The sequence below is a fragment of the Peromyscus californicus genome, unplaced genomic scaffold (genome assembly GCF_007827085.1).
Source record: "Peromyscus californicus insignis strain IS unplaced genomic scaffold, ASM782708v3 Scaffold_8__1_contigs__length_139910024, whole genome shotgun sequence".
NCBI lineage: Eukaryota > Metazoa > Chordata > Mammalia > Rodentia > Cricetidae > Peromyscus > Peromyscus californicus.
The window spans coordinates 104699336-104707589 of record NW_026294606.1 but is presented as its reverse complement, the minus strand read 5'-3'; the positions used below and the strand labels follow the sequence as shown (position 1 = coordinate 104707589).

General features: G+C 47.9%; 1 pseudogene; it reads left to right on the top strand.

The window, feature by feature from the left end:
* Window positions 1–2127: 2127 nt before the first annotated feature.
* Window positions 2128–2766, top strand: LOC128104562 (40S ribosomal protein S2-like; annotated as a pseudogene).
* Window positions 2767–8254: the final 5488 nt, after the last annotated feature.

Below are 8254 nucleotides of genomic sequence, written 5' to 3'. Positions count from 1 at the left end.
CTTCATGAATGTGTGCAATGGCTGCAGAGTTCAAAAGAGGGCATTGGCTCCTCTGGAACTGGAGTTAGTTACAGAAGGGTGTGAGCCACCATGTGGATGCTGGAGATCAAACCCAGGTCCTCTGGAAGAGCAGCCAGTGCTCTTAACCTCTGAGCCATCTCTCCAGCCCCCAAATTTTGGTTGTTTTGTTTTGAGATAGTCTCACTCTGTAACCCAGGCTGGTTATAATCCTCCTGCAATCCTCCTGCCTCAGTCTCTTCAGTACTGCAACTCCAGGTATGCACCATACACCACTCACCCAGTCCCAAGTCACTTCTGAACATTGCATTTGAGAAGTCTATGGGACAAGCAAGTGGATATGTTCAGTCGGGTGCTGGAGAGAGTTCTGTGTTGTGTGGCAGCCAGGAGACTCCAGAAAGGAGAGGCGTCACTCCCAGCTTCCCACAGACTCTGCTCTGCTTCCCACTAGAGTTGGGAAAGAGAAGTTAGCACCAGCCACAGAGGAAGAAAAAGGATGAGGAAGGAGAAGTGGCGGTGTGAAGGGAGCTCACCTCCTCTAGTTCGTGTTTCTCATCTCCTCCCCAGGGTGGTTTCCAGGACAGAGAAGTAAAACTGAGTCACTCCTGAGTCTACAGCACAGACCTCTTCCCAAATTGGAGGATGCAGGATGCCCTGTGCCAACTGGAGGGTGTCAGACGGTGGGGGCTGGGAGAATGAGGCTGTACCATGGTCTACCTCTGGTGCAGCTAGAGCCTGGCAGGGCCCTGCAGTGACAAAGCTTGGGGCTGAGGAAGCAGGAAGATGGCAAGGGGACAATCCCTGTGCTGAGGTGCCAGATACCATGGGTCAAGGACCAGAAAGGTTTAAAAGGACAGCTGGAGCTGTGGCCAAGCAGACACTCTGAATCCCCAAGAAATAACCATCTGTAGGCTTTCAGTAATGACGCTGATGATGATCGCATTTACGATACCGATGATGATCGCAGTGTCCCCTTCGGCTGAAGAGTCTTCTCTGTGCCAGCACATCTGCAGGACAGTTTAGAAAAATCAGACTTCATTCAAATATCCAGAGCAACAAGATCTAAGATACAGCAGGTACAGTGACATTCCATTCACTGATCCCCAGCTAACAGAATGGTGGAGAATAGTCCACAGGTTTGCCTGAGATCTGAACCTAGAGCTACACAATTCCGAGGTTCTTAGGCAGTCCACTGCTCACCCAGCTGGCCAGTCCTCCTTCCTGCCGTCTCCTTCCTGTGTGGCTTTGCCGCGCTGTCCTCCGCCTGCGATCTCCCTTCTGTTCCTCCTTCCACTCCTCTCTGTGTCTTGGGGAAAGAATCAAGATTATTAGTAGGCCTACACTTTACATGGACAAACTTTGTTGTTGTTTGTCTTCTGAGACCCGATCATGTAGCCCAGGCTGGCCTCCAATTTACTATGCATCTGAGGATCACCTTGAATTTTTTTTTCTCCTTTATCAGTCCATTTCCCAACTACAGAGATTACAGGAGTGTGCCACCACGGCCAGCTAGATACACTCTTCAGGTGATTGTGTACTTTATATATTGTTCCCTTTAAGGAAAAACAATAGAATTAAGTCACTTTAATTTTTATTTTTTTTAAGATGTGTGTGTGTGTGCATGCATGCTCGCCCATGTGCATACACATTGGTATGTGTACCTGGGCAAGGTGCATGTGCCTATGTGTGGGTGTGTGCAGGGTCCAAAGCGGGGACGTGAGATCACTCCAAGCTGGAGGTCCAGGCGTTTGAGGGACATCAGGTTGTCACATGAACGCTGGGATCTGAACTCCAGTCCTCATGATTGAGCAGCAAACACTCAGCCCCTCAGCCATCACACCAGTCCTTTATTTAATGTACTTTTTAAAAAGATTTATTTGGCGGGGCGGTGGTGGCGCAGGCCTTTAATCACAGCACCGGGGAGGCAGAGGAGGCAGATCTCTGTTCGAGGCTTTTGCTTCTTCCTCAGGAAAACACCAAATGGCGGATAGGTGCCAGGAGATGCAGAGGGAGGGCCTGGAGGAGTGGGGGCGGGGCAGGATTAATTAGGAGGCCCCCTGCGACTTCCGAGGAACATTCAGCAGCTTTCTTTGGGGCTGTGGTCATGTTATGAGGTCATGTCCTAGGTTGAGGCCACAGGGGCTCCGGGAGGTAAAGCTTCAGGAGTGGATCCCCGGCTCCAAGTCCCTGGAGGAGATCTACCTATTCTGCCTGCCCATCAAGGAATGAGAGATTATTGACTTTTTCCTGGCACATCCCCAAAGGATGAGGTTCTAAAGGTGGTACTAGTGCAGAAGCAGACTTGGGCTGGCCAGCAGACCACTATTGGGGACTACAATGGTCGTGTAAGGGGCCATCATCTTGGTCGAGCTTTCCATTGTTCCTGTGTGGAGAGGGTACTGGAGAATGAGACTGGCAAGCCCCCACTGTCCCGTGCAAGGTGACAGGCTGCTGTGGCTGTGTTGGCGCACCTCACCCCTGTCCCCGGATGCACTGGCATCTTCTATGCTCTGGTGCCCAAGAAGCTGGTGATGATGGCCGGTATTGATGACTGCTACACATCAGCCCGGGGCTGCACTGCCACTCTGGGCAACTTCGCCAAGGCCACCTTTGATGCCATTCTCCAAGACCTACAGCTACCTGACCCCCGACCTCTGGAAAGAGACTGTGTTCACCAAGTCTCATTATCAGGAATTCATTGAGCATCTTATGAAAACCTGCACCGGAGTCTCTGTTCAGGGGACCTAGACCCCAGATGTAGCCACCACATAAGGGTTTTTATGCAAGAAAAATAAAGTGAATTAAGTCTTTTTTTAAAGATTTATTTATGTATAGGGGTGTTTTGTCTGCATGTCTATCTGCACACCAGAAAAGGGCATTGTATCCCATGGGACTACAGTTACAGACAGTTGTGAGCTGCCGTGTGGTTGCTGAGAATTGAACTCAAGGCCTCTGGAAGAACAGCCAGTGCTCTCGCCAGCCCCAGATTTAATGTTTTTTTTTTTTTTTAATTTTTTAATGAATGAATGAATGAATACATTTTTTAAAGGAAAGGCTTGCTTTTGGCTCCCAGTTCAAGGGTACAATCTACAATGGCAGGGAGTCTGGGTGTGGCGGGGAGTCTGGGTGGCAGGAGCTGGTCACGTCCTAGCCACAGTCAGGAAGCAGGAGATGAAATAAGTCATTCCCCTTTAATAACTGCGCTCTTTTCCCTCTAATAATTCAGTGGCTCTCAACATGGGTTCCCTAGTCACCATCAACAAGCATATCAGGTTGCTGCTGGCCAGTCTCAGGAGCCTTTATTATCTTAGGCATATTAGACATCTCCCTCAGAAGCCACCAGGGAATAACAACATCAGGGCTTGGATTTCGGGTCAGCTGACAAGCACTGCCCCCTCCCTTTCTGTGCCCACTTCCTCTGGCCTCGGCCAGACCACGGACCTCCCCATTGAGTGGAGTGCAGGAGCCTGTGCCTTCCAGACCAGTCTCTTAGAACACAGCTCTCCTCCCTCTACGCCAGAACACTGCATTGCGTTCCCACGGCCCCTTCAGTGAAATACAAGGAGCAGGCTATTTAAATCCTTCTATTTCTGGCCTTGGTCCAAAAGACCCAGCCCTGCTGACCTGTCCCATTTCCAGGTACAGGCCACATGGCCTCACGGCCACACGAGACAGTTTCCTTCCCCCTTGCTGGAGCGTAGGCTTTGACACTGTGACACCTCAGTGTCCCCACCTCGGGTATCTTCCCTTTCATACTGGCTTATAGGTTTTGTTTGTTTTTGAGTCAGGGGCTGACCAGAGTCAAGGTTAGCCTGGAACTCACTAGCTAGCCTCAACTGACCTCCCACTCAACACAATCCTGCTCAGCCTCCTGGGTGCTGGGATCACAGGCATGAGCCACCAGAGCTGACTTCTCTCAGTTCTTACAAACATTTGCTCTGCAAAGCTTCCTCACACCTAGCAGTGGAATTCGCTGCTCTTGGACTGGGGCACTTTGTGTCTTCCTCTGGCAGATCTCGACAGGGTCTGTTCTTTTTTCTTTCTTTTTCCAAATTTACTTTACTTTGTTTGTTTGTTTGAGACAAGGTCTCATGGAATAGCGCTGGCTATGCTGGAACTTGCTATGTAGATTAAGCGAGTCTCAAACTCAGAGAGCCAGCTGCCTTGGCCTCCCACATGCTGGGATCAAAGGTGTGCGCCACCGCATTAGGTGAATGTTTTTTAATGACACTCATTGTATGTGTGGTCCAAGTGCCATAGTGCGCATGTGGCTGGAGGTCAAAGAACATCTCGTGGGAGTTGTTTCTCTCTCCTTTCATCATGTGAGTTCTGGGAATCTAACTCAGGTCATTGGACTTGGCAACAGGGAGGAGCCATTTCATTCACGCAGAGTCTGCTTGTCATACATCTCAAGTGCATCTCCCCCATTGACCCCATTTCATTCACCCAGATCTGCTTGTCATACATCTCAAGTGCATCTCCCCCATCGGCCCCAAGCTGACGTCTTATCTCCAACACTCACTTCATCCCCAGCGCCGAGCGCAGTTCCTGGGACTCCTGTGATGGCTGAGTTGAAATCTGAGAAGAGAAACCTCTGTCTCTCCGAGGTACTTTTCCAATAATGGAATTTAATGGCCGGTCTCTCTCAAAGCCACTTTGCCTCTGTACTAACCTGCAAGTGTCTTGAGACTTGATTCCTGTCTAGATACCTCTTATTCCAGAAAGTCTTCTGGGTTTGTCAGCCCTCCGGTGACAGGATTTCCACGGACCTGCATCAGTGCACCGTAGCACCTGCCTGCACCATATTGAGACACACAGCTAGGAAGCAGAACATTTGAGACCAGGCCATGTAGCTCTAGGGCCCAGCCATCACCCACACAATATGAATGTGCGCATGCACAACCCACACATATTCACAACTCCCTCAAGTACACACACGCTATGAGACGAAATAACACTCAACAACAACAAAATGCTATTGGTGATCTATATTTACTGAGTGAGAAGAATTGGGACCAATGGCCAAGTAGCCTGGGCACATCCTGGACCCCAGATCATCTTCCCCACAGGAGACAGAGTCCCACATCAGCCTACAGAGAATTGCCCTAGAGCAAAGCCAAACTCTGTACTAAGGAAGTGCTCTTGGCGGATACCATTTTAATAGAGGCCTCTTGTTCTTCTCTCCCTGAGAAGCCACCACATTTCCTGCCACACCATGAGAAGGTCCTGGGAACGGTTAGCATGGCTTTGCTGAAAGACTAACCTCGGGGGCTAACTTCAGAAACAAAGACCGTAAAGGACCAGGCCGGTTGCCAGACCTCTCAAAGAGGGTCACCCTTCCTCGCTTGTGGGCACAACAGAAGACTCAAAACCATAACATGTACATATTCTCATTTCTTAAGATTTCTTGCTTTTATTTCTGTGAATGTGTGTCCGTGCCTGTGTGGAGGCCAGGAAAAAGTTTCAGGAGCCTCCCAATGTGGGAGAATTTGAGAAAGGGTTGGAGTCCTTGCAAGAGCATTGGGCGCTCTCATGCGCTGGACCCACTTTTCAGTCCTGCGCACGCCATTCTTGACTCAGTAACTCTAAGAAACTGATCCTAACAACTGTCCCATACAACTCTGCAAAGCTCCACAGAATAAGCAGGCCTCATACATGAAGTGTTTTTTTTTTTTAATAACAGCATATAAGAATAAACACTGTGGGATCACGGCTCCATGGTCTAACATTGTTAATACGTGCAAAGCCCTGAATTCAATCCTCAGCACCAAAAATTTTATTTTTATTTATTTTTTTAAAGATTTATTTATTTGTTTATTTTATGTATATGAGTGTTCTATCTGCACGTACAACTTTAGGTCAGAAAAGGGAATCAGATCCCACTGTAGATAGTTGTGAGCTGCCATGTGGTTGCTGAGATTTGAACTCAGATCTCTGGAAGAGCAGCCAGTGCTCTTAACTTCTGAGCCATCTCTCCAGCCTCTCCCCAAATTTTTGTTAATTAAACTGAACATGGTAATACATCCCATCCCTGTGATTCCTGAAAGCTGAAGTAAGAAGACAATCCAGGACTGGAGACTGAAGACTAAGTTAGTCCAATGGATCTTCAGTTCAAGGTTGACCCGAGCTACAAATTGAAACCCTGTCTCCATCCCTACTCCTTCCGACCCCAAAATTAGTAAAATAAAATGTTTTCAGAAGGCCAAGGCTGTGGCTGAGTCAGTAGAGCACTTCTTAGCATACATAAAGCCCTGGGTTTGACCCCCAGCATCACAGAGACTGGGCATGCAATCCCAGAATTTGGAAAGTAGAGACAGGAGGATCAGGAATTCAAGGTCATCCTCGATTACACATTGAGCCTGAGTTTGAGGCCAGTCTTAGGTGCATGAGACTCTGCTTCAAAACAAAAACAAAAACAAAAACAAACAAATAAAACAGGGGAGACTTCTTTCATGTAAGCATGAGGACCTGAGTTCAGATCCCCAGCACTCACATAAAAAAACAGGCGTGGTGATGCCGGCAGGTAATCTCAGTGCTGGGGAGGAAGAGTCAGGAGGGGCCTGGGTTTGCTGGTCAGTCATTCTAACCAACTGGTGAACGAAGTCCAAGCCCCGTGAGAGGTCTTGTCTCAAAAACAGTGCAGAGAAGGAATTGGGGAAGACACCCGTGGTCACTTCTGGCGTCTGCACACGGGGGTATACAAGTGCATGAGCACCCTACATGCGTGCTCCCCAACATCCACACAAAAAATGGTACAGTGTTCCTGGGGACCCACACATCTGCATTTACTGATGTGGTACACTAATCATGAACTAGCGAGTATCACGGAGCATTCTACAGAACAGGCAGAGGAAGGCAGTTTGTTCCTGAAGGGCGCAAAGACGATGAGATTAGCTGCTCCGAGGGAAGGAGAGAGCAGGCCAGGGGCGATGGGAGAGAGGGTTGCTTTAAAAATTTGAAGGCACTGAATGTGATGACTCCCAGCACTCAAGAGGCAGAGGCGGGTGGATCTCTGTGAGTCTGAGGCCAGCCTGGACTATAGAGCAAGCTTCAGGCCAACCAGAGCTACATAGTGAGACCCTGTCTAAAATAAATAAAGATAGATAGATAGATAGATAGATAGATAGATAGATAGATAGATAGATAGATAGATAGACAGATAGATAAAATAAGGGGCTAAAGAGACAACTCAGTGCTTAAGAGACTTGTTGAGTTCTGTTCCCTGAATTCACATGGGGGCTCACAACCATCTGCAGTTCCAGGGGATCTCTGCTGGTACCAAGCATGCACATCCATATATGCAGGCAAAACACTCATACACATAAATAAATAAATCTTTGGTTTTGTTTCTTGTTGTTGTTGTTGTTTTTTTTTTTTTTTTTTTTTTTTTTTTTCCTTTGAGACAGGGTTTCTCTGTGTAGTTTTGGTGCCTGTCCTGGATCTCTCTCTCTGTAGACCAGGCTGACCTCAAACTCACAGAGATCTGCCTAATAAATCTTACAACAATAGTTTTTGAAGGCACTTCGTATTTATGGAGTTGGATTGATTATAGTGTCTCATTCCTGGTGTGTGTGTGTCTGTGGATAATCTGTTTTCAGTGTAATACTTACGCTTCTTTCTTTTTAACTTTTTGTATCAGTTGTGATGATTAGAATAAGAAAGGTCCCCTTGGGCTCATAGGTTTAACTGTTTATTCACTAGGGAGCAGAACTCTTTGATAGAATTATCAGAATTAGAAGGTGTGGCCATGTTGGAAGAAGTGTCACCGGGAGTGGGCTTTGGGGTTTCAAAAGCCCAAGTCAGGCCCAGTTCTCTTCCCCTGCTTGTGGATCAGGATGTATCTCTTAGGGACTTCTCCAGCACCGTGATTGCCTGCTGCCATGCTCCCGGCTGCCATGTTCCCGGCTGCCATGCTCCCTCCCATGATGATAATGGACAAAGCCTCTGAAATGGTGAGCCAGTCCCCAGTTAAATGCTTTGAGAGTTGCCTTGGGCATGGTGTCTCTTCACAGCAACAGAACAGTGACCAGGACAGTATCAAACATAAGGATATCTTATATCTGCCTAAAGGATCCTCCTTGGCTTTGCTCCCTCACATCCCCCAGAGGTAACCAGTCTTCTGATACTCGTGCTTTTTCTTTCTTTAATTTTCTCTTTAGTTGAGCATGTATCTATAGGTGGATTAAAACACTGAGTGGAGGCTATGAGGTGGCTCAGGAGCTAAAAGTGTTGTTGC